General features: G+C 39.1%; 1 pseudogene; it reads left to right on the top strand.

The window, feature by feature from the left end:
• Positions 1-17,693: 17,693 nt before the first annotated feature.
• The window catches only part of LOC114083581 (cytochrome P450 3A9-like), a 29,440-nt pseudogene continuing 21,325 nt past the window's right edge, over positions 17,694-25,808 (top strand).

Raw genomic sequence — 25,808 nt, 5'->3', positions numbered from 1 at the left:
GGTGCGGGCGGTGGCCCTTCCCTGCCCCTCCTACCACGCCCGCGGACCGCTGGGCCTGATCTGCAGGTTGGTCGCAGGTCTGCCCACCCTGTGGGCACGGGTGGCGGCTCAGCTCCGCCCCCCCTCCAATTGGGGTCATGCAACCACCACGCCGGTGAGCCGCTGAGCCTGCTCCGGGCATGGGCGGCGGCCCCGCTCCTCCCCTCTGGCTCCACAACAAAGCGAGAGAGACTCGGGTGTCTGTGACTCACCCTCCCTACCAGGAGACCAACTGTTTGTGTCGCCGCTGGAATTGATGAAGTTCTCTCCTCCGCCGCTTTCTGATGACATCAGATCTCTGCCATGTTGGTATCCTATGCGAATGGCAGCATTTTGTTCCCTTTGCTGGGTGACCAAAGCAACAGGGAGTCCTGACCGGCCCTCACAAGCCCCATCTCAGTCCCATTGCCACTGCCCACGAAGGCTCGGTTGGTATTTACCTCCACAGTACTCAGCAGGACCCAGACCGAGAAGCAGTTTCTGCGGGCTCCTTAGCCATGGGCCAGACCAGTTCCGGGAGCCGGAACTCGGCCGCTCCGTGCTCGGTGTATGCTCTGATAAGAGCAGGCTCCAAGAAGCAGTTTCCGCGGGTTATTTAGCACTGAGCCTGAGTAATTTGTCTGCAAGCCGCAGGCGAATGGCAGCCTGAAATTACCTGTTCTATGGCTGAATGAGCTGCAATCAGTCGAAAACAGGGATGGTGACGTCAGCTCTCCAATATGGTGGCCGCTGGCCTCCTCTGTGGTCTGACCGGTGTGGAGAACTGAATTGGACCGCTTCCTTCCCCTGTCTCGAACCCAGAATTCAGCACTGAGTATGGTGCTTGCACAGCTGGCAGAAGCCCGCAGAAACTGCAGCGCTGTATCCCTGCGTCGCTATCTCCTCGTTTCCCAGCGTGTGCCGCAGACTCTAGCCACGGGGCGATTTGCTAAATAAGCAGTGTGACCCTCCATGCGGACAAATCTCTCGTGTTTGAGCCCCCGTAGCTGATCCTCGTGCGATGGAAATCCTTCCTCCAGGTTCCGGAGCACCCCACTATTGCTGGAAATTCCTAACAAGAGAGCCTTTAGCCGTCCTGACTCATCATTCTCCCACACAGTGACGCGGCACACGGGGGCAATGCACTCCCCTCGCTGCCATCTTCCCTCCCTATTTATAGCTTTTTAAATTAGTGTTTGTAGATGTACATAAAGGTGAAATTCAATGTACGTAGTACATCCATTTATGGACATAGCATAATTTGGCCCATTTAATTTTATTTTTTCTTCCTTTTTCCCATTCCTCCTCCCTTCCCCTCAATCCTCTTTCTCTGCCCCACTGGTCTCCCTATCACTTTCATGGGATTCCACTCCCTTTTTTATTTCTTAGTTTGGTATACCTTCTGCGTATGACAGAAAACATTCAACACTTGTCTTTCTGAATCTGTTTCATTTCACTTATCCTGATGTTCTGTGGTTCCATGCATTTCCTATCAGAGGACATAAGTTCATTATTCTTTATGGCTGAGCAAAACTCCATTATGTCCATTTTAACATGTATGAGCTGTTCCTCATGTAAGCAGAGCAGGTGGAAAGTCATATTGGATTTAGTCATAACACATGTTTTTATAACATTGAAACATATAGTACCCATAGGAATGTGTTTCCAAAAGAAAATAAAAAGTTTTGGGGTTTGGGTGGACTAATTAAATTGTTTATCATCATGAAATAATATGCCAAACTTTCCTTGTTGAATGAATGTTGTTTTACATGCATTCAAATCTTATCATATTTTGCCAGTGAGAAGTCCACATTTTCAGGCCAGTGTCAGGAATCCCTGGGGATTTACAGACCACAGGGATGGGAAGACTTGTCTTGGGTGGTTATAAGTTTATACAGAAGGTTAAAACTAAGAACAGATAAAAGAAGAATGACCTGCTTGTGCTGCTTAAATTTCTACTCTTTCTGTTGATTTTTAAGAACTTTGAAGATTTATCACCTAATTCTTTATTCATCAGACCAAGTAGACACAGAATATTAGATAATGTTCCAATTAGATAGATAGTCCATCCATATGATGAAATTCAATGTACGTAGTACATCCATTTATGGACATAGCATAATTTGGCCCATTTAATTTTACTTTTTCTCCCTTTTTCCCATTCCTCCTCCCTTCCCCTCAATCCTCTTTCTCTGCCCATATGTGACATTAGATAATAAACTCGTGTTATTTCCAAACAAACAGGGGATGTCTTTCATCACTAAAGTGATGGGGGCTCACAGGTAGTAATGACACCTGATACAGAGCTGTTCCTCTCTTAGCTGCCCAGACTCAATGTCTACCCATTTAATTAATCATCTATTCACCAAAAATCATGAGGCCATATATTCTGACTTATTGCAAAGGAAAGCTCAAATCATATTTTGGTGTTCCAAGATCTTGTATCTGCTCTGGCATTGCACCAAGGTGTTTGGAGGTCTATGTGTCCAGCAGGCCGCTGGTTTTTTTTTCCCCCTCTTTAACATCCATTGGTTTGGGACATGCAGACTTTCCAGAAAGCATGAACCTCTTTTTTGTCAAAAATTTGGGTAACTAGCTGTATACTGCAATATCCATCAGGGACTGCACAGCAACATGAATACACACTGGTGGGACCATCAGCTCCATCTTGTCTATGTCCCATCTCTCCTTGGGAGGCCATCTTCCCAACAGAATTAGTACAGAATGGCCTGAAAGTACAGTGAAGGTGACTGACTGACACAGAGCCAACTCTTCTTGGTATATTAACAAAGCAGGAAGATGGAGTGGTCACCAAAGACTCCCGAGAAAGGATCATGCACAACCACAACAATCTCACCCAATTCAACTCAGCCAACTTTTCTTGATGCCAGGAGTAAAACCTTATGCTGGAGATCAGGCTACAATGGTGGATAATACCCAGACTGGGCCCTTGAGAAGCTTAACATCTGGTTCAGGGAAACAAGCAATGTGCTAGAAGAGTAGAGAGGACAAAAATGAAAGTGTGTGCAGAGCACAGAAGTTACTTCAGAGGAATAAATGCTGTTCATGGTGTTGATGGTGGTGGTTTGTTCATTTCTTGGTTTGTGAGAATTTTTTTTGTTTGTTTTGAACTGGGAATTGAATCTAGAAGTGATTCTCCACTGAGGTGCAGCCTTTATTAATTTATTTTTTATTTATTTGATTATTTATTTTGGTACTGGGGATTGAATCCAGGGGTTCTTAATCACTGAGCCACATCCCCAACACTTCACTATTTGTTCTAATTAGTTATACATGACAGTAGAATGAATTTTGACACATTACACAAAAATGGAGTATAACTTATTCTTCTGGTTGTACATGATGTAGACATACACCAGTCATGTAACCATATATGCACATAGGGTAATGACCAGTTCTTTCTACTATATATATATATATATATATATATATATATATATATATATATATATATATATATATGATTATTAGTTGATCACTGCATTTCTGAATCTGGTTTTGAACTCATGATCTTCCTGCCTCAGCCTATAGAGTCCTGAGGAGAACAGACAAGGAATAAGTTGTTCTACTCTTTGAGATTAGTAAGGAAAGATTGTACCAAAATAGGTGCTATAAGAGCTGTCTTTTGGAGGCTCAGCAGGAGTCTTTTATGAGGCAAAAAAATATTCTAGGCAGAGGAACCTGTGTGGGCAAAGATATATGGATGGAGCTTGTGTTAACAAAGGTCTCATGATTTATTTGTAAATACAGCAGCTATGGGACTGGGGTTGTGCTCAGAGGTAGAATGCTCACCTACCATGTGTGAGACACTGGGTTTGATCCTCAGCATCACAGAAATGTTAAATAATGATATTGTGTCCATTTATAACAACAACAACAACAACAATAACAAAAACAGCAACAACAAAAAGACAAGCAGCTAGCTAGGATCCAGGAATATATAAGGAGATTTAATGCCAGTGGCCTCACTTGAGTTTATCATAATATCACATAACCTTTGGCATTATTGACTATGCAGTGATTTCTTGATTTTCCTCAAAATAAGAATTGAAAAAATTACAGTAGTCCCATGCCAGGTATAAAACACAGGTCTGGCCACATATCACACACCCCTCAGAAAATCCAAAGAATTATTGCAAAAATCAAGAAAAGAACTTTAGCCAGTGCAGCCACACCAGAAAGACAAGGGGATCCATGTTTTAAGTCATGTCTTCCAGGTGCTGGCATGACCCAAAGGTTTAAATAGAAGCAGAATTGGGACAGTGGGGAAGAGGTATGCATTGTTAAGCAGTCTTGTCCAAAATGAGGTCTGAAGGATCACTATCTCACTTCTAGCACTGTAAGGTGGCTCCTGAGAAGTCCTTATCACTTGAAAAGAATAAATTTGATTTATTGTTCAGGATGCTTATCTACCAGACCTGGAATCCTAAAAGGGGCAGTGTAGGTCCCATGGGATGATTGCTCCTGTTGAGGGAATAAACTCCTGTATTTATCTGTCTACAAGGCTCTGCCTTAACGGGAAGGAAATGAACAACGAATGAAGACTTCTGGGAACCACCCTGGGGTTCTGAAATAAGATACTGTAAAAGCTGACACTTGAGGAGATGGGGTTGTGGCTCAATGGTAGATCACTTGACTGGCATGTGTGAGCCACTGGGTCTGACACTCAGCACTGCACAGAAATAAATAAATTAAACAAAGGTGTTTGTTCATCTACAATGAAAAAGAATATTTTTACAAAAGCTGATGGTTGAATGTCCCTTCAATCTTGCCTCAATCTTCAAGGGGGATAAGATAGGTTAGATAAATTTGTAATCTATAATCTATTGCTAGTTTTTATATAAGCACTCCTTAAATTATTAACATGTCTATGTGCAGAGCTGAGCAGTCACAAATATTAAGTTAGTAAAGAATATTGAATGAAGGCAGAATGCCAAGCTTTATCCTGCTTTTAGTTACTCATTGTACTGCTGCAGGCCCCAGAGTCATTGTCTTTACCCAAGGCAGTATCTGTAAGTCCCTGTTTTCAAACAAAGGTCAAAGTAGGAGAGTGCATGATTCTTTGCCAACTGCAAAGAGGACACTTTACCCCTCCAATTCCAGGAGATACAAAGGTGGCCTTTCCACTGAATTCATTTCTGGCCTCACCTTCTTCCCCAGCACAACAACTGGCCTCACTGAATCACAGCTTTTGAAGGGGCACTCTGCAGGCACAGTTCTGCAAAGGGCAGCCCATGTAGCTGAAAGAAAGATACAGAATTCAAAACTGATAAAGCAAAGTGGTGAAGAATCTGACCCTGAATTCTTCCATAGAGACCTGGGTCCTCCTGGCTATCAGCCTTATGCTCTTCTATCTGTGAGTCACCATCCAGCCTTTTCTCCTCCAGAAGCCTGGAGTTGGTGGCCTAATCAGGTACCTGTTTTCCTTAACTATTTGGAAGATCAAAATAGATGATGGAATTGAAATTGCTATAAACACTTAAGAATTTTCTATTGATCTTAGGCAGACTGCTAGAGCTTCTCCCTGTCCTGAAATCTATTTTACTATGGGTTTCGGGATTCATGGGGAGGTGTGTCCCCAGGGATAATCTGATTGGCTCTGAGTTTGCACGTAGAGTGATGAAAGAGAATTCAACAGATACAGCTAATGTGTAAGTTCTTATCACATGCAGTGGGAATCTCACCCTTTCAAGCTTTGGGAATTCTGGGACAAACCAGGTTCCTTGGGTTTTATCTCTCCATTTTCTGTGTTTTCTGCAAAAAGATATTCTGGAGGACTGTACCCGTTCATATAGTGATTCCTATGACCTCCTGGTTGTAGAACCATTTGTACAATGCACCATAGCCCCTCAGACTCCCTGGGAGTTCATATAGTTCATATAGTGATTCCTATGACCTCCTGGCTGTAGAACCATTTGTACAATGCACCATAGCCCCTCAGACTCCCTGGGAGTTCATATAGTTCATATAGTGATTCCTATGACCTCCTGGCTGTAGTACCATTTGTACAATGCACCATAGCCCCTCAGACTCCCTGGGAGGCTGACTGAACAATTCCCTCTATTCTGTGAACCTCTCCTAGCACATTCTTCCCTCCTAAAACTCCATTCTCCCACCCTGAAATTCAGAGAAATGTCTAAATGGTGAGTGACTAGAACAGAAAATACCTGACAGAAATTTTAAGAAGTTTTATTCTTTTCTTTTGTATTATCTTTCCTCCCTCTGGGAGATTAGCATCAGTAAAGAGACTTATTTACCCCCCAATATAAAATCTATATTTGGGGTGACAAATACCCCTAACTCAATTGGGCTTTTCTTTTTTATTTCCCTCTACACTCCAGCATGAAAGAATGAATCTATACCATCTAGAAGTGATGTAATTTAATTTTATTATATTATTATAGTTAAAGCTTCGTCCCAGGGCTTCATAAATTGACTCCCATACCACTCACATATAATTGTTTCAACCCTTTATTGAAGCACACTAGTGGCCACTGACGAGAACATAAAGCTGTTCCCCCAATCAGCCCTGAACAATTGCAAGGGTGCTCCTTATAAGCCTGAAAATCTCAAAAGGGATATTCGGGAGTCTAGCAAATGCAAACAAGCCATGTTACAGAAGCAGGAGAGTGCAGTCAAGTGTAGGGAAGCCTAACCAATCACAGTGATCCCAGTCTCCCCAGTTACAGAATCAGAGCCCCGTTACCCTAGTTACAGAAACAATGCCCCATTAGGTACTTCTGTATTCTTAAAGATTTAGGTAACAAAAGGAAAAGAACATCTTGACCCAGTCATGACCCTTCTACTTGGCATGGTTGTTTTACAGAATGTTGTAACAAAACAAAATGGAGTCACATTTGCTTTTGCTATCACATTCCCCACTGGTTTTAGTAGATTTGATGTCAATCTTGCACATCATTAGAACTCAGTTTCTTTTTCATCCTTCTGCATCTAAGGGACCATACTAGGCTCACAAGACCAAAATTTGGACCTCAGCTACACACTTGTTTAAGAGGCAGGGCCATATAGTAGTCCCAATCAGGAGAAGGACTAGGGGCCCAACTATGTCTGAGATGATGGTAGTCAGCCAAGGAGACTATGATAATAGGTTTTGGAACTAATTGCTTGAAGCGTCTTATGTTTTATATTTCCTTTCTCACTAGCACCAAACTGTTTTTTATTTTCCCAGAATGGTTGCATAAAAACAAAATGTTTTTCCTAGGGCCATACAAAGTCCTACTTGTTTTAGAAAGAGACAATCTAGACCCCATCTGTTTGTAATACTATTTCTGTCAGAGAGTCTAGTGAAATCTCTCGTTTGGAGACTGACATTTTTAGTTCTCCTAAATCTATATCTATTTGACGGGTGAGGGACTTAAAATTTTTAGAGCCTGTGATAAGATCTGCAGTTCCCAAAGCAGTATACTGATCCAGCGATTTCCATACCAGCCAGGAGGGGAAATAAAATGGGGGCAGCCTATCTATGTTGATAAATCAGTGGGCCCTGGCCTTTTAATAAGCCCAGGTTCTTTTCCTTTTTCTCCATCAAAATAGTAGGTTACATAGTTCAGAGTATTGACAGTTTTGAGATTTAGGCAAGGAGTTTGAAGTGGGACCGGGGAAGCACAATTTTTGGTGAACAGGGAATTGTCCCACTTATCATTTGGGTTGTGGGAGCAAGTGTCTCTTTCTGGGAGATCACGCAGGGTGCTATTGGGGGTAGTTCCCCAGGTACATCTTCCTGAACTAGACATATTGGCGAACATCTATACTGACCATAAATTTTTCTCTAATATTAGGGACTTACTACTGCTGTAAGGGAAAAGGGCGATGACCGTTCTTGCTGCTTCGAGCTGAGAGGGGGCAATGCACAGTGGGCAAGCAGTTTGGAGTCCCTTTGTAGAAACTGAGAGGGTCAAGGAGTCCATGGTAAAAATCTGGTTCAGGAAGAACAGATTGTAAATTCACCAGGGGGTGGGTACTTCTCTGAGAGAAACAAAAAGACATGAGTACTGAAATAAGATTAATGCAAAATAGCAGTTGTAGCATCTGAAATCTTTTCATGAATATTATGAAAATGACAGAAATTAATTATTGTTTACCAGGATGTGGAAAACCTGAGAAATTGTCCCCATAACAAGGCCTAACAAAGCCTAATAAAGCCCTTTTTTATGGACATAAATCTTTAACATTGTCAGAATTATCAGGAATGTAGACACAACATTTAGTTAAGTTAGTTAATGTGATCTGATTTTTGTAAAATATCTTTATTGGCATGACCTCTACATTCAGTAGAGATTTCTTTGTTACTTAGGGGTAGATAATTATACTAGCGAACACTGATTATGTCTACTTGTGTATGAGGTTAGGAAAATATGTAGGCCTTAATCTGACTAAAAACTTCTGGCTCTGGCAATTTTTATTATCAGGCATTCTTGCCTAAAAATTTTTCTTTTGTTGCCTCCAGTCTTACTTATTTTTTTTTGGGGGGGGGGGGTGTTAACACAAGTGTACATTTTAAGTTACATTAAAATAACTGTTGTTTATTTTAAATGCCCAGAAATGGCTGTGCTTTGGTTTTTAACTGTTTTTGCTTGGTGTTTAAGACCAGGCTGGTCAAACTGAACTTTTTCCTTCCTATTGGTAAGAGTCAGCTGAGTTTTCCTGGAGGACACTCTTGGGGAAATTGTGAGCCACATTTCAGCTCTGCTAGTGCCATCTGCATTAGGATGGGTCAAGGTCTTGCTGACCATGTGGCTTCCCTTGGAAGCATCAGGCATGTCTCCCCTTTTTAATGAACCTCCTCTTTTGCAGCATGCACACTCATTGGCTTTCTGTTCTCCAGTAGTCTCATTAATTTCCCTTATCAGTAAGTTATGTGGCCCAGAGTTGCAAAGCTCTTCCTCCTGTCCTGGGTTCAGGCTGACTCACAGGGCAAGAGCCAAATATTGGTTTTCTTGTCCCCTTTATTTTAACCTTAATTTTTAAGTTTGGCCTTAAGCACTTAGCAAGTCAGTTTTATCAGTCTTAAACTGAGAATACTCTGTTTTAACTTTAATGTTTATAACTTTAGAGTTAAAATTTTTTTTACATAACGCAATATCTTTATTTTACTTATTAACTTATTTAATGTTGAGGATTGAACCCAGTGACTTACACATGCAAGGCTAGCACTCTACTGCTGAGCCATAACTTTAGCCCCTTTACCATTAGTTTAATCCCTTTTAATTATTATCTGTCTACATATGATGGCTTAATATCTCAAATTAACTTAGGTTGTGTGTTCATGAAGTATTACCTCTCTAAAACATTAACAGGCATCAGTTATTGTTAGTTGCAGAGCAGGCTGAACAAATGTTAGCTTCACTTGTTTGCCTCAAGTCTGAACACTCAACCCCACTCAAGGTTGAACACTCAACTTTTACCCATCTGTTATAATGGAAACCCACATCTGACCCCTGCCTGGACTGCCTGACGGCAGAAGATGACACTCTTAGCAACTACAGTGATACAATCACTGTATGCCAACAAGGCAGCTTGTAGACCCAGAGAGCCCATTAGATATGGCTACAAAATTTCTCTCTTGCCAGGTCCCCCTCTCTTGTTCTCTCTTTCTTATCTCACTTTTGCTCTCTTTCATTCTCCCTCTCATTCTCTTTCTCTTTCTTTCTTTCCCTCTCTCATACCCTTTGTCCTGCCCCCCCTTGTACTTTCCTTTCTCTCTCTCTCTCTCTCTCTCTTTTTCCTATTAATCAGACACTACCACTATAAAGGTTTGTTGGTTGTTCTGAGTGTCATGGTCACTTTTTTAGTCATAATGAAAATACAGGGCTGGGGATGTGACTCAAGCAGTAGCACACTTGCCTGGCATGCATGCGGCACGGGTTTGATCCTCAGCACCACATACAAACAAAAGATGTTGTGTCCGCCGGAAAAAAACTAAAAAATAAGTATTAGAAATTTCTCTCTCTCTCTCTCTCTCTCTCTCTCTCTCTCTCTCTCTCTCTCTCCCTCTCAAAAAAAAAGACAATACAAAGTGAAATTAACAATAGTAAAAACTTATCTAGCTTGTATATAATTTTGAACCCTGGCTGAGTTATATATTATATTTTTTTATTTGAGATCATAGTATTTTTAATAAAATCAATATTTGAATATAACTTTAAATTAATCTTTTTAATGAAATCAATCTTTGAATATAACTTTAAATTAACTGAAATCTGGCCCACTTTGAAGTTATTTTGACATGCTGTAAGGTGAGAGGCAGAGCCTTATCTCAGGTAAGGCAGGGCTCTTCACAAATCTTAGGTAAAGGGTTTTAGTTCTAAAGCTGATCTTTGTCTCTCTTTTAGATATTATTTTATAAAGTTTACATATATTGTTTTCTAACTCTGTATGAATGTTAGCTAGCACAATATGACATACATCTGAAACATTAATTAAGAAAAGGCTGAGCGCTCTTTTTTAAGTGGAAAAAATGTTTTATAATATTAAGCTTTAAACAGATCAGGCTCTCATTATCTTTTAAAATACCTTTAAATTTTTATATCCCGGTGTAAAAGGTAACATAAGTTTTGGTTACAAAACATCAAATAATATAAATAAATCCCCAATAAAATCTGTTATCCTTATAAGTTTAAATTATCATTACAGACAATTTTAGTTTGGAGAATACCAACTTGATAAAATGTTCTTTTAAATCTTTTACCTTAAAGACTTGCATACCTGAAAGATATGAACACATTTAATCTGTAAAGAAGAGTAATGTACCATACTTTTGTCGATGTTTTTATATTAACCAAGGTTAGCTTTTAAAGAAAAATCTAGACTCTGTAATGTAGGACAATATTTTAAAATAAACTTTGCTGTTTAACCAAGATTACTTATTCTAGGGGATAAAATTAACAGTCACAATGTAATTAATATTTTTAGAAGTTTTTGTCATTTTAGCATATAAATACATCAGTACATTAATATTTATCTGTAGAGAATGACCTTGAATAGTTTTAACTATTTGTGTTACATACATAACCAACTTATTTACATATAAATGTTTTAATATTTATCTTTTATATGTAGACCTATATATTAATTAATTAGGCCCTTTTGTTGTTTACTTAGATATATTACAATTATACTTTACCACATAAAGGCTTTTTATCTGGAAACATTTTTTACTAAATATATTTTTATATTAGAACCTTTTAATAATTTTTAATCCATTGATCCTTCTTTTTGTTTGTACCTTGAAATAACCCTTATACATTTCTGAATTTAGATAAATTAATCCATTTTAATAAGATGAAATATTTTGTTATTTATGGTACTTTAATTGAAATGTAGTTGAAACCTCTTGACTCCTTGAATGTAGAGTTATACCTGTTGGGACTTTTAATTTATAGTAACCTTATTTTTATGATAACACAAAATATTTTTTAAAGACAAAGAGAGAGAATTTTTTAATATTTATTTTGTAGTTTTGGTGAATACAACATCGTTATTTTATTTTTATGTGGTGCTGAGGATCAATCCCAGTGCCCTGCGCATGCCAGGTGAGCGCATTATTGCTTGAGCCACATCCCCAGCTGGACACAAAATAATTTTATTTTTTTTTTAATTTATCAACTTATGAAAACACCAACATTGTTTGAGTATTTTGTCTTATGGAATTTAAGAAGTTAAGAGTACTTGATATTATATGTAACAGTTAGCATTTTAACTTTGTAAAACAATTAGATGTCTCTAACAAACACATTCATGATTAATTTTATATATGTTTAGATGTAATTTATGTTTCTTTTAAAAAAAAAAAAACAAGGTATCATACAAGTGCATTGAATGGTGTTAGTAACATTTTTTTTCCTGTTGAAAAAAAATCCTAGAGACAATGGATATCAGACACTTTATAAATATTAACATTTAAACAGCTGTTTAACCATCTAGAAACGAAACTGTGCATTAGTAACTTTAATGACATTTGTACTTTTATTTATTTTTCCAATTTAAATTGAGCCTTTTAAATCATATTAACCAAAGGTATTTGGATCTATTTTTTAAATTTTAATTTATGAGCTCAGATGTCAATATTTTTTGTACCAAATATATGTAGACATGGCAATACATGTAGATGGACAGTACACTGGTGCACCCACACAAAGCAAACAGACAAACAAAAGCCTTGTAGCTTATTTTTAAAAACCTATTAGATTGAGAGTTAACCCTTGTAAATTGGCCTTAGAATAAAGTAGAGTGTAATCAGAAAAACATATTAATCTAGGCATATTGGATCAAAATTATCAATTTGACAAATATAGAATTTTGAAAGTTTTTCTGACCTTTTTCCTGAGGTGGTCCTGTTCATCAAAGCTAAATAGAGTTAAGGGAATATAGAAAAATGAAAGGGTATTATTTTTTTTCCTGAAGGAATTTCCTAAAGATGCAGCTCCATTGGTCTCCTTGGGAGAGTCCTCCAGGTTGGGGTCCCATTCTAAACTGTTTTTTCTGGTTTCTTGGATAGTGGCCACCAAATTTTAGCCTGATATTGAAAAATCTTTGGACCACTTTTTTAATAGTTGGGAGTTATTCATGCTTGCAAATACTGAGAGACAAAATCCAAATTTCCTAGACAAAATTATGCTTTTGGTTATACAATTTAGGAATAATAATTTTATAAAACACTTTAGTTTTAATCTGTCCTCTATAGGAACTGACATGATTTACCCAGTTGGCCACCTGGCCCAGTTCCTAAATGAAGGCAATCTCCAGAATGCTTTTTTTTTAACCTTTAGCTTTTACTTTTGACAATTCTTTTAGTCCTGTTGGCAGCACTTTACATTTTAATGAAAGCTGTAGTGAGCACAGTTAAAACCATTTTAACCATTTTTTTCCCATTAGAAACAAACCGAAGTAGAAATTAGCACAGAACACAAAGGGAACAAACAAAAACAAACCAACAAACAAAAGTTCTGAAATTGTTAAGAAAATAAGTTAAATAGGTCCAGGTAGAGATCACTATAGAGCTCCCTTGTCCCATGGTGTTGATAGAGGGAAGGAGTCCTGATGAAAGAAGAGCAGTAATGAGAACAAGAAAAGGTCCACGCACAACACACACACACACACACACACAGATAAACACAAGACAGACGGCCAGCAAACAGACACTGGACAAATGACAAATAGCAAGGCAGAAGCTGGAAAAATGACAAACAGCAGAACAGATGCAGGACAAGCAACAATAAGTAAGGTCACACAGGGAGACCTCTAATGGGCAGAGATCATGTCTTGTCTTGCCCCCAGGAACAGATGAGGCTGCAGGGAGGCCTCCAGTGGGACAGAGACAACATCTCAGCCTGCCCCCAGATACAGACAGATGAGGTCACACAGGGAGAACTCCAAAGGGGCAGAGACATGACTGGTCCTGCCCCCAGGTAGAGGTAAGGGCCCACTGGGAGGCCTCCAGGGAGACAGTGACAATATCTCATCCTGTCCTGGGAAAGGTGTAAGCAACATATGAAATATGAAAATATGAAATTTTCCCCAGGGACTCGAATCACCATATCTCACAGGCCGGCAAGAGGCTTTTCAGAGCATCCTAGGATGGGGCCGAAATTCAAAGGCCCATGATTGGAGGCAAATTTGGTGTGAGGGTAAGGAAGAAATGAATCCTGGATGAGTCCCCAGATGTTATAGTTAAAGCTTCATCCCAGGGTTTCATAAACTGACTTCCAGACCACTCTTGTATAAGCAAATCAGTCTTTATTGAAACACACTAGTGGCCACTGACCAGAATATAAAGCTGATCCCTTGATCAACTGTGAACAATCGCAAGGGTGCTCCTTATAACCCTGAAAACCACCAAAGGGTCGCTTGGGGGTCTAGCCAATGCAAGCAAGCCAGGTTACAGAAGCAGGAGAGTGCAGTCAAGTGGCAGGAGGCCTAACCAATCACAGTTGGCTCAGTCACCCTAGTTACAGAAACAATGCCCCGTTAGGTAGTTCCGTGTCCTTAAAAGTTTTGATAGCAAAAGGAAAGGAACATCTTGACCCAGTCATGACCCTTCTACTTGGCATGGTTGTTTTATAGAATGGAGGCACAAAACAAAATGGAATCATATTTGATTTTACTATCACAGTATTTAATAGCAGGATTTGTACAGAATATATGAAACCTACACTGCCTTAAACATTCTCCTCTAAAAAGCAGCAGCAAGTTCTTATTGCAACTGTCTAGAACACATTATGGGTTCTTATTTTATATTGCATATTTTCTTCTCAGTCGACAGGACAGTTCCTGAACTTTGGAGGGTCCCCCTTCATGTAGATGAAAGGAATTACAGAGCATGCTGGGCCATTTATTCATGCCACAGTTTTCTCCTCTGCCACTATGGGGCCACTTTTGCAGAACTAGCTGTTTCATGGTTAAAATAGCTGCCAGGACTCTCTTGTACATCATTTCTTTTTTCCATATTTCTCTCATCTTTTGAGATGGTGGGGCAGGGGTTGTATCACATAGAACACTCTGGCATGGGGCTGTGAGTATGACACCTCTGAGTTGCTGGCCAGCCAGGCCAAAGGAGCACCAGCTTTTGTGGGTTTTCATACAAAGGGAGTTGATGCACGGGGGCAATAAACAAACTATGCTGTGACTGGCCACCTTGATGAACATGAGCATGCCTGGCTCTGCGCTATCATCTGAGCATCACCAGTTGGAGGAAAGACTCAATGAGAGGGAGAATGGGCTGGAAATGATTCCTCAGTCATTCATTCCTCACAGTAGCACTCAGAGTACATAGGGAACTCTGTCTTCCCTCTGGCTCAAGGCAACCAGATTGTCTGACAACAGATTTCAGTGACACTCAACATGGCTCACATTTGTGTGAGGTAGAGGGAAGTCTCATTGTTTCAAAATGCTACATTTGCCATTCAACCAAAGAATATTATTACTGCTTCCAAGGATACATATGAACCAGGAGCATGGCATGGAAAGAAGGAAAAGCCCAAAAGCTTTATGACCATTGTAAGAAAAAAAAATGTCACCAGAGGCTCTCATTGGATCTGCTGTGATTGAGTAGATTGTGTTAACCAAAATCTCTTCATCAAAGTAGCACCAAAATATCATACACACACCCTTTTTAGACTGAAAATACTACATTAAGGAAGGGTCAACATACCAAAGAGACATGCAAATGAAATGCCTGGCAGAAAGCCAGGCTGGACCTTGCAGGAGCACTCAAGTCTGGGAATGTTTCGAGTATGAACCCAAGAATTGGGGCATGAAGTCTCAACTTATCTTAGCTCATCATTGTGCCTTTGGGTTGAGGGGGGGCTCTCTAAATGGAGTTGGGAAGGAGCGAATGTGCTATTGGAGTTTTTGTTGTTATATATCACCTACATGTTACCTCCCTCATTGTCTGGTCCAGTTTCTGAGTCAGAGACTTGTCAGGCCCTTATTTATAGAATGACAATCATGGTGACCGGGCTTTCTCTCTCACTTTATAGATATGGAACCTATTCACATGTGCTTTGTGAGAAGCTGGGAATTCCTGGGACAACACCTCTGCATTTCTTTGGAATGCTTCTGTAAGGTGAGTATGGTTGTGTTTCTTCTTTTTATTTGGCAAAGAAAATGCCACATTAATGTCATTGGTAAAAATGCATTTCTTTGGGAGGAAGTTCCCAACTCTCATCATTTTTGAAACAGTGTGCAAGCTCCACCCTGAGCATGGCCAGGTTTTCCTTGGGGCTCTGTTGTAAACTCTTCAAGAGCCTCAGTGGAAATACTCAGATCCCTAATTCACCTGCATTTGATGCTCATGATGTTTTCCAGACTTGTACATATCATAAAGAGGATGTTTAATTTGCCTTTGCACATTTGAGCAAAAATCTGTGAAAGAGAAGCTGTCAAGCACATTCAAACATTTCTATTCATAACTAGATCTCATGAGTAGCTTTATTTTAAAAAGTGTTCATGGATATATTTGAAACTACAATTTCTTGAACAATGCAAGTATTCATATTCATGTTTGCACATACATAATTTCTTAATGTCTAAATCTATGATTATTTCCATGTCAGTACCCAAGTTTTACTACTAAAGGTACATGTAGAGGATTGGAGAGATGAAACAAAAGCAATCTGCATTTTTTATTATCTTTCAAAGATAACACCCTACCTGTGAGTCTTAGAAGGGAAAAAAATATGAAAGAGATAAGACAGCTCTTATCTATAGACTTCACATAATTAATCACAAGATAAGTATTGTTTTTCAACAAGGTCAGATTTAGTGATATAAAATGAACAGAAATTGGATGATTTAAAAAAATTATTAAAATGTAAGTCAATTGAATGGAGTGTTCCAAAACAAATGTGAATTTGTAGCTGCATTGGTGATTAACCTGGTTAGGTATTTGACTCAGGACCTGAATACTGGATAGAAATTCATGAACTCTAATCCAGATGGTCAGAGGATATGCTGCTCTCTGCTTAGATTATCTTTCCCAAAGACAGAGGCTTCTTAACTAGATTCAATTTCTACAATTTGGAGACCTAATGGCCACTTGAGAATTCCATAATTATGTTCTCTTTGGAAAAACAATCATTTAATCTTCACACTTCCCAGATAAACTGTTTACTAAACAGCCTGTAAGGTCCATAATTGGGGTCTCCCTGTGCATCATGAAAACATCATCCCTGAAACACAGCAACAGAAAAAATTCCTTTTAAGTGTTAGAAGCAAAAACTTAGAGCAAGGACTTAATGTATTGACTCCCATGGGTAGGGGTGGCATCTCCCCCATCTTTTCCACGTTGAGCTGGAAAACTGGAAGGTGACTCCATTTTGTCAATCCTCACTTATTCTTTCTCACTCCACAACATGCACGAGAATCACTGTTATGGTTGTAATGTCCCCCAGAAGCTCACGTGTGGGCCCAGTAAATCTTAATTTTCTACATGGTTCTTATCAGTGTCACAGTAGTGAAAAAACCAACTAAACTAATCATATCAACATGGTCAAGTTAGAGGCGACTGGTGCCTTGAACTTCCTAATTTCCCAAGTATTCTAGGGAGATTCATGAGAGAAATGAAAAAGATCTGGGGAAAAAATGAGTGAAGTATCCTTGTGAATGTCCCTGGGAAACTCACTCACTTTCTCTCAGCTTTGGCTTTTTTCACATCCATGTGGAGGGAATGATTCAAAGTTGGCAGGATTTCAGAAACAGTCCATGCACATGAGAAAATGATACAGAAAGCCAGGCTTGCTTCATATTCATACTCAAGGACAACTGGCCAAACAGTGGCACACACCTGTAGTCCCAACCACTCTGGAGGCTGAGGCAGGAGAATCACAAATTCAAGGTCAGCTTGAGCAATATAGGAAACATGGTAATACCTTGTCTCAAAAAAAAGATGGATAATTTCTTCAATATGTACAATACTTCAAGAAAATTCAAGATGGACTCTAAATTCCCTTTTCAAATATCTCATTTATTTCCTCTTCTTTGCATTTGGATGTCTTAGAATAAGAGCTGCCCTCTAACTGCCAGTGATGGACCATATTCCAGTCTGATTTCAAGAGATTGGAATAATTGGTTCCTCAATTAGAAGCAGGGTTCAATATTTTCAAAATAACAATATAAATTCTCTTGTTTCTCCTCTCATGGTCTTTGGCAATATGACCCCCAATGTCATGAAAAGTATGGGAAAATGTGGGGGTGAGTATTTTGGAAACTTCCCTTGGGTCGACTTGTTGGATGGGGCACTCCAAGGCAAGAGGACAATGCAGCCCAGAGCTATTACTGATAATTAATTATCATAAAGCTTTTAGGGGCTCCTCCTCCTGCCAAGGGTCCCATATTTCACCAGGTGTCAAGGTTTATGTCCAAGAATGTCACACTTCAGACTTTTCTCAGTCTCTGATGACCCAAACACTCTTGGCCTCACCTTCTCTCAAGTGCTCAGCCTCTACCCCCTTTTCCATTTTTTTTCTTTATTAGGAGCCTTTAATACTGCATAGGAGGCATTAAGTCAGACCTTTCTAAAATGTGCACCATTCATGGCTTAATCTCCTTTCAAGATTGTCACTTTAGTAAAAGCAACCTTTATATAAATCTGGGGGTTATTATGTACATTTGAATGAAAAGTGGAGACAGAGATGAACAGATTGGGAAATGATTTGACCTCTGCTTTCTTTTATTTTAACATTCTCTGCAAGTGTAAAGTCTTGGGGATTTCATTTGTTTTACCCTGTCAATTAGGAGTTTTCAATAGAAGTGTACACAGGGATTTCTCTGCCTACCTCATTCAATTGACTTTGAAGAATGGACTTCCAGTACATTTTAAACCACTGTGTTCCCATGACCTTTAGTACTTCATAATATGTTAGGTTGAAATCAGCTAATTTCAGCAGCCATTTTCTTAATAGTGCTTGATGAAAGCAGTTCCAGAGGTATTATTGTAGTTCTTGTGTGCCACAAGCAAATGGGAGGAGGCTTTGCATCTTCCTCCTTCTTCATCTTCTCTCATCAAGTCCTCAAAACTGCAGAGCTGGCCACATTATCCTGCCTAACTAGCATGGCCCATAAAGGCCATGTTGTTGAGTGGAAAAAGCACACGGGGCTGAGTCTCCACTGATACTGTCTCTTGCATCTCAAGCACTTGAAAGAACTTAATAATTTAATTTAATAGACAACAATAATTTAATTGTTGTCTATTTTCTCTAATCTAATATCCTTTCACGTCAGAAGAAACAATTGAGAGCATAAAGAGAGAACCTTCAGAAGTGGATGAAATCTTTTCCCCCTGCACTTCATTTATGGTGTTAATATTCACAATATACAAAGAACTCAATAAGCTTAATACCAAAAATCAAATAACCCAATCAATAAATGGGCAAAAGAACTGATCAGACCCTTCTCAAAAGAAGAAATACAAATGATCACTGAGTATATGAAAAAATGTTCAACTGGTCAAGCAATTAGAGAAGTGCAAAATTATTTTCCATGATTTTATAATTATGTCAAAATGAAACTTATTGTTATGGATAAATAAAAAGAACTAATGAAAAGTTTCAAGTGACCTTTTTTCTTTATATCTAGAAGATATATTATTTGATTCATTATAAATATCTCATACTTTATAATCCCGGGAAAACCACTGCCTCAGGGACTCGGTTCTCCTCTAACTGTGGGTGGAGTTGTGTTTGTGCTTAGATGTTCCCCATCATTAACCAATATGGAGACGCATTGGTGAAGTACCTGAGCCAGGAAGTGAAGAAAGGCAAGCCTGTCACTGTGAAGGAGTAAGTAGCAGGCAGCTCTGGGGTTCTAAGCTGTTTTAAGACCTTCCAGCAGCCTGCCAGGGAACTGAAATTACCACTGTTGAGCTACTCCTCTGAACAGACAAAAGCAAGTGTCTGGAGTCACAACCACAATGGGCCACCCAAGGAGGAGAGGCTCCTAGGATGAGGCAGGGTGCTGGGACGTCTGTGTACAGAAAACAGAATTAGTTTATCTGCTTGATCGTCAATGTGAATATTATGTAAGTCAAAACACATGTTTTACAATGAAGAATGTGATCACTCAGAAGTTGGGGGTAGAGAATAGGGAATGTTGGTTGGGGGGAAGTTTCTGGTACCTATTGATCAGGGATAGAAAGATACAATGCAGACTATGGAACAAAAAAATCTCTTCATGGTTGCACTAAGAATGTCAGCAAAATGAAAAATATAAAATATTCCTACCACTTCTTCCTCCAATCTCCACAGAGATAGGGTCCTGAAAGGATACGGATTACAATTACCACATCATTTGTTGTGTAAAATGGGTTATTTTGACCCATGTACAACCTCTGATACTGTAATGGAAAATCTGAAGAGAATATTTTCACCAAGTTGTGAGCTCATCCAAGTACATTTTGAGGAGATTTTCAATATTTTAACTGAGGATATTCTTACTCATTCCCTTTCGCAAGATTTTGTCTTTGGGGCCAATTCAGATCCTGGAGTGCAAGACCTCTCGAGAGCAGTAGCAGTGGGTGCAGAGAAGGGGGGACAATGTTTCTACCTCTCAGAATAGGGTGTTGCTTTTATGTGATGTGCTAGAGAGGAATCAGCTCTGGGCACAGACTGTGCTTAGGCAGGACCTAGGTCAATGTCACCTATCTTGGATCCCCTAGCAGGAGTCAATTATAACACCCTGGTCCTGCTGAAGCTCTGTACTTAATCATCTTCTATCATCTACACTCCACTCACTGGTGTAATTTGTCTGATTATGGGTGTCTGTCTCTCTGTGACTGAACTCCTTGAGCTCACTACCCTAGTGTCCCTAACTCCCCTAGCACAGGGGCAGCTGCCTCATGGCATTTGATAGGAGTATGAACTAGTTATTTTATCAACAGATATTTCTAACTGTGTGTGGACTTCCTGGTGGCACTTCTTCCAGCATGTGTAGTAGGAAAGTAAAGTGGTACAGATTAGATTTTACATATCTTTCTCTACTTAAAATTTTTGGGAGCTACTTCATGTTAAATGATACATGCAGCCATCTCCATTGTCAAAACTCAGAAAATTCATTTTTCTGTCTCTGTAGCTTTGCATATAATGTATACATTATAAAAAATGGAGACATGTAATATGTGGTCTTTTGTGATGCAAAATGTATCATTTAGCATTTTGTTTTCAAGTGAAATATATATCAGTACTTCATGTTTATGGCCAAATGATATTCCATTGTATAGACATACCACAATTTAGTTATCCTTTCATCAGTTGATAGACATTTGTGTTATTTATACCTATTGTGAATGATGCTGTTATGAACATTAGTGTGAAACTTGTTTGTGAACTCTAATTTTCAATTTCATCTGAGTGTATACTCAGGAGTGAAATTGCTGCCTTACAAAGTACTTCTGTCAGTGTTTTCCATAATAGCTGTACCATTTAATAATCTTACCAAAAATGTATGAAGGTTCCAATTACTTCACTTATTTCCTAACACTTCCTGTTTCCATTTCTTATTTTAGACATTGTAGTGGATGTGAAATGGCATCTTATGTGGTTTTGATTTGCAGTTTTCTGTTGTTTACTGATAACAAGCAATGTTAATCACTTTTTTATTTGTTCTTTTTAGATATCCATGACATATTTATAAAAACATAAAGAATACCTTATTCTAATTAGGATGCCAGGCTTTTGTATGTACATGATGTGGAGATTCACTATGAGGTGTTCATCTATGTACATAGGAAAGATAATTCAGATTCATTATTTTAAAGAATGTCTATCCATATCTTTTGCCCACAATTACCTGAAGCATTTGTCTTTTTGTTTTGAGGCTTAAGAATTTTACTGGTGTGAGTCTGTACCATGTACAACCAGAGGAAGGAAATCTTGTGCTTCATTTGTGTACAATGTGTCAAAATGCATTCTACTGTCATGTATAACTAATTGGAACAAATTAAAAATAAAAGAAAAAATAATTTTTAAATAATTTAATTGAAAAAATACTTCTTCATGTGGACCCAACATGGCGGCGGGCGGAGAGGCAGTGCTTTCAGTATCTCCTCAATAACGGGGTCAGAGAGATGCATTAATACGTTCAGATTCTACCTGCTGAGAAACTTCTAGCAAAATTCTGCTGAAGTGAGACCTGCAGGTGAATTAGTAGGATTATTGGAGGTGACAGTTTGCCCCAGACGAGTGAATCTCCGCCACTTGGCATGGAGGTCCATACCCACCACCCGCCACTGATGCGCAGCGACCAGCCTCCAAGGCAGCTCAGCAGGCCTGGTGCAGGGACCCTATGAAGAGGTCTCTAACCAAGCCTTCATGAAATAGAGAACCCGGAACCGAAACCAACCGAGACTGGGTCAGACCAGAGACAGGCCAGTCCTACCCCTCCCTTCGGACACTCCAGCAAGGAGCCTGGGGCCCGCCATAGCAAAGAGGTGACGTCACCAGAATTCGGCCGACGGGATTCCTTCCCAGCGGAATCCACTTTAGCTGGTGTGTGACTCTCACCCCCACCAGATACATACAGCCAGGAAACCTCAAAAATCTCTCCATGGGCGTGACTGTAGGGGCCGAGGGAAATGGAGGAGACTCCCGACCCCCAACTCCCACTGCAAACACCAGCATGGGCGTGACTGTAGGGGCCGAAGGAAGCAGAGGGGATTCTCGATCCCGAACTCCCCTTACCACCCCGGCGACACCCAAATTCTTAGCCGCCAGTTCCTGAGGGCGTGCCCACCAAAGGGGTCTGGAAAAATTAAACTGTCGGTTCCAAGATCACCGCTCCACAGCACTGGGGCTTAGATAAATGACAGAGTGCTCAGTCGTTTGGGAAATAGGGCACACAGTGGGGCTGCAAGTGTAACCAGATCCTTTGGGAGCTCCTCAGGTGAGCGGGGCCTGGCTGGCTGACAGGAGAAAGGGGGGAGGGGCCGGAGAAGGGAAATGGCTCTGGACTAACAGGATCGAGAGACTCCCAGGAGCCGCCTTACAGGGATTGCTGTCGGCACATAGAGGGCAGAAGCTCGGCTTGGAGGGCACAGCTCCGCCTACTGGAAGAGAAGAAAATGGATCTCTAAGACTTCATTTTTTTAACTTCTATTTTATTAGTTTTTTCTCCCCTTTTACTTCTTTCTTTCTTTCTTTCCCTTTTCAAGTTTTATTGTTCTTTCCATTCTCCTCTATTCTATCTATCTCTACCTCCTCTTTCTTTTTAAGAGCACCTTCCTTCCCCTTCCCCCCAACCCTCATCCCAAGCATTACATCTTCCATTACGTGTAATTGTCTAAATGCAAATAGGTGATTGTTTCAAGGCTGCCTATAGGGTTCCTATATACCTAGCTATTACCAAACACCCTGATCCAATCACCGGTTAATATCCCCCTTCAGTAGAGCAGTCTTCCAAAGTAGCTAAGACATACTAACCCTAATACCATCATAGCACCTAACCTAAACAAAAAGTCCTAAGACCAAACAACAAATCACTATATGCATACAGAATCCAGAAACCTTTTATGAATTGAATGAATCAGCTTTAAAGTACAATAAAGCCCAACATTTCTAGGCATAGTCTCCCACCACAAAGGAGAGACCACAGAGATATACAAAACCAAAACAAATTTATAGGAGAAAACAGAAACACAGCAGTTAAACAGAGTTGGAAATTAACGTGAACAACATGAAAAAAAACAAGGGAAAAAAGGATTGCAAACAATGCAGGACAACTTAAATTTACAGGAGAACCTAGAGGCATCAGAAAAAGAACTCAAGGCATACCAGACTCAGATAGAATGGAATCTTAGAGAAGTCATTAGACAGCAAGTCGAAACAATGAAAGAATACTTTGAAAACGAATTGCATAAGCAAATTCAAATTGCAAAGAATGAACTCTACCAGGAGATAAAGATTTAAAAAAAAAATCCAACAGTAATCCTAGAAATGCAGGAAACCATAAACCATATTAAAAACTCAAACAAGAATATCACAAATAGACTAGATCAAATATAAGTCAGAACATCAGATAATAAAGACAAAGTTTATCAACTCGAAAAGAATATAGTCAGCTAGAAAGGATGTTAAAAAATCATGAGCAATGCAACCAAGAGATATGGGATGTCATAAAAAAACCAAACTTGAGAGTCATTGGGATAAAAGAAGGTATAGAGGTTCAAACCAAAGGAATGAACAACTGTTGAATGAAATAATCTTAGAAAACTTCCCAGATATGAAAGATGGAATGGATTGCCAAATCCTGGAAGCCTACAGGACCCCAAACATACAAAACCATAATAGACCAACTCCAAGACACATAATTATGAAGATATCCAACATACAGAACAAGGAGAGAATATTAAAAGCTATGAGAGAAAGGAGATAGGTTACATTCAGGGGTAAACCAATTAGGTTAACGGCTGATTTTTCATCACAGATGTTGAAAGTGAGAAGATCCTGGAACAACGTATTTCAAATGCTGAAAAATAATGGATTCCAACCAAGAATACTGTATCCAGCAAAATTAAGCTTCAGATTTGCCAATGAAATTAAAATATTTCACTATAAACAAAAGTTAAAAGAATTTGCAGCCAGAAAACCAGCACTGAAAGGCATTTTGAGCAAAACACTACAAGAAGAGGAATTGAAAAACAGCACCCAAAACTAACAGCAGGAGGTATCTCAGTAAAGGGGCAGAAAAATAACCAAAGAGGAAAAACTAGCCAAATTAAAATAAATAAATAAATAAGCATGACTGGAAGTACAAACCATATATAAACAGTAACCCTAAACGTTAATGGCTTAAATTCACCAATCAAGAGACATAGGCTAGTAACCTGGATTAAAAAAACAGATCCAACAATATGCTGCCTTCAGGAGACTCATATGATAGGAAAAGACATACACAGGCTGAAGGTGAAAGGTTGGGAAAAATCATACCACTCACATGGTCCTCGGAATCAAGCAGGAGTGGCCATACTCATATCGAATAAAATCAACTTCAAACGTAAATTAATCAAAAGGGATAAAGAAGGACACTATATACTGTTAAAAGGAACCGTTCACCAACAAAACATAACAATTATCAATATGTATGCTCCAAACAATGGTGCTGCAACATTCATAAAACAAACTCTCCTCAAGTTCAAGAGTCAAATAAACCACAACACAATAATTATGGGTGATTTCAACACACCGCTCTCTCCATTGGACAGATCCTCCAGAAAAAAGCTGAATAAAGAAACTATAGAACTCAATAACACAATCAAAAACCTAGACTTAACCGACATATATAGAATATATCAACCATCATCAAGTGGATACACGTTATTCTCAGCAGCACATGGATCGTACTCAAAGATAGATCATGTATTATGCCATAGGGCAACTCTTAGTAAATATAAAGGTGTGGAGATAATACCATGCACCTTATCTGATCATAATGGAATGAAACTGGAAATCAATGATAAAAGAAGGAAGGAAAAATCCTGCATCACCTGGAAAATGAACAATATGTCACTGAATGATCAATGGGTTACAGAAGATATAAAGGAGGAAATCAAAAAATTCTTAGATATAAATGACAATACAGACACAACATATCGGAATCTATGGGAAACAATGAAAGCAGTTTTAACAGGGAAAATCAATGAAATTGAAACCAAAAAAACCATTGAAAATATTGATAAAACTAAAAGTTGGTTCTTCGAAAAATAAATAAGATCGACAGACCCTTAGCTATGCTAACAAAGAGAAGAAGAGAGAGGACTCAAATTACTAACATACGGGATGAAAAAGGCAATATCACAATGGACACTACAGAAATACAGAAGATAATTAGAAATTATTTTGAAACACTATATTCCAATAAAATAGAAGATAGTGTAGATATCGAAAAATTTCTTAAGTCATATGATCTGCCCAGATTGAGTCAGGAAGATACACACAATTTAAACAGACCAATAACAAAGGAAGAAATAGAAGAAGCCATCAAAAAACTACCAACCAAGAAAAACCCTGGACCAGATGGGTATACAGCGGAGTTTTACAAAACCTTCAAAGAAGAATTAATACCAATACTTTTCAAGTTATTTCAAGAAATAGAAAAAGAAGTAGCTCTTCCAAATTCATTCTATGAGGCCAACATCACCCTGATCCCAAAACCAGACAAAGACACCTCAAAGAAAGAAAACTACCGACCAATATCTCTAATGAATCTAGATGCAAAAATCCTCAATAAAATCCTGGTGAATCAAATACAAAAGCATATCAAAA

Source organism: Marmota flaviventris, chromosome 19 (genome assembly GCF_047511675.1).
Source record: "Marmota flaviventris isolate mMarFla1 chromosome 19, mMarFla1.hap1, whole genome shotgun sequence".
NCBI classification, from domain to species: domain Eukaryota; kingdom Metazoa; phylum Chordata; class Mammalia; order Rodentia; family Sciuridae; genus Marmota; species Marmota flaviventris.
Note: the sequence above shows the minus strand (reverse complement) of the source record. Positions and strands in the feature narration are given on the sequence as shown.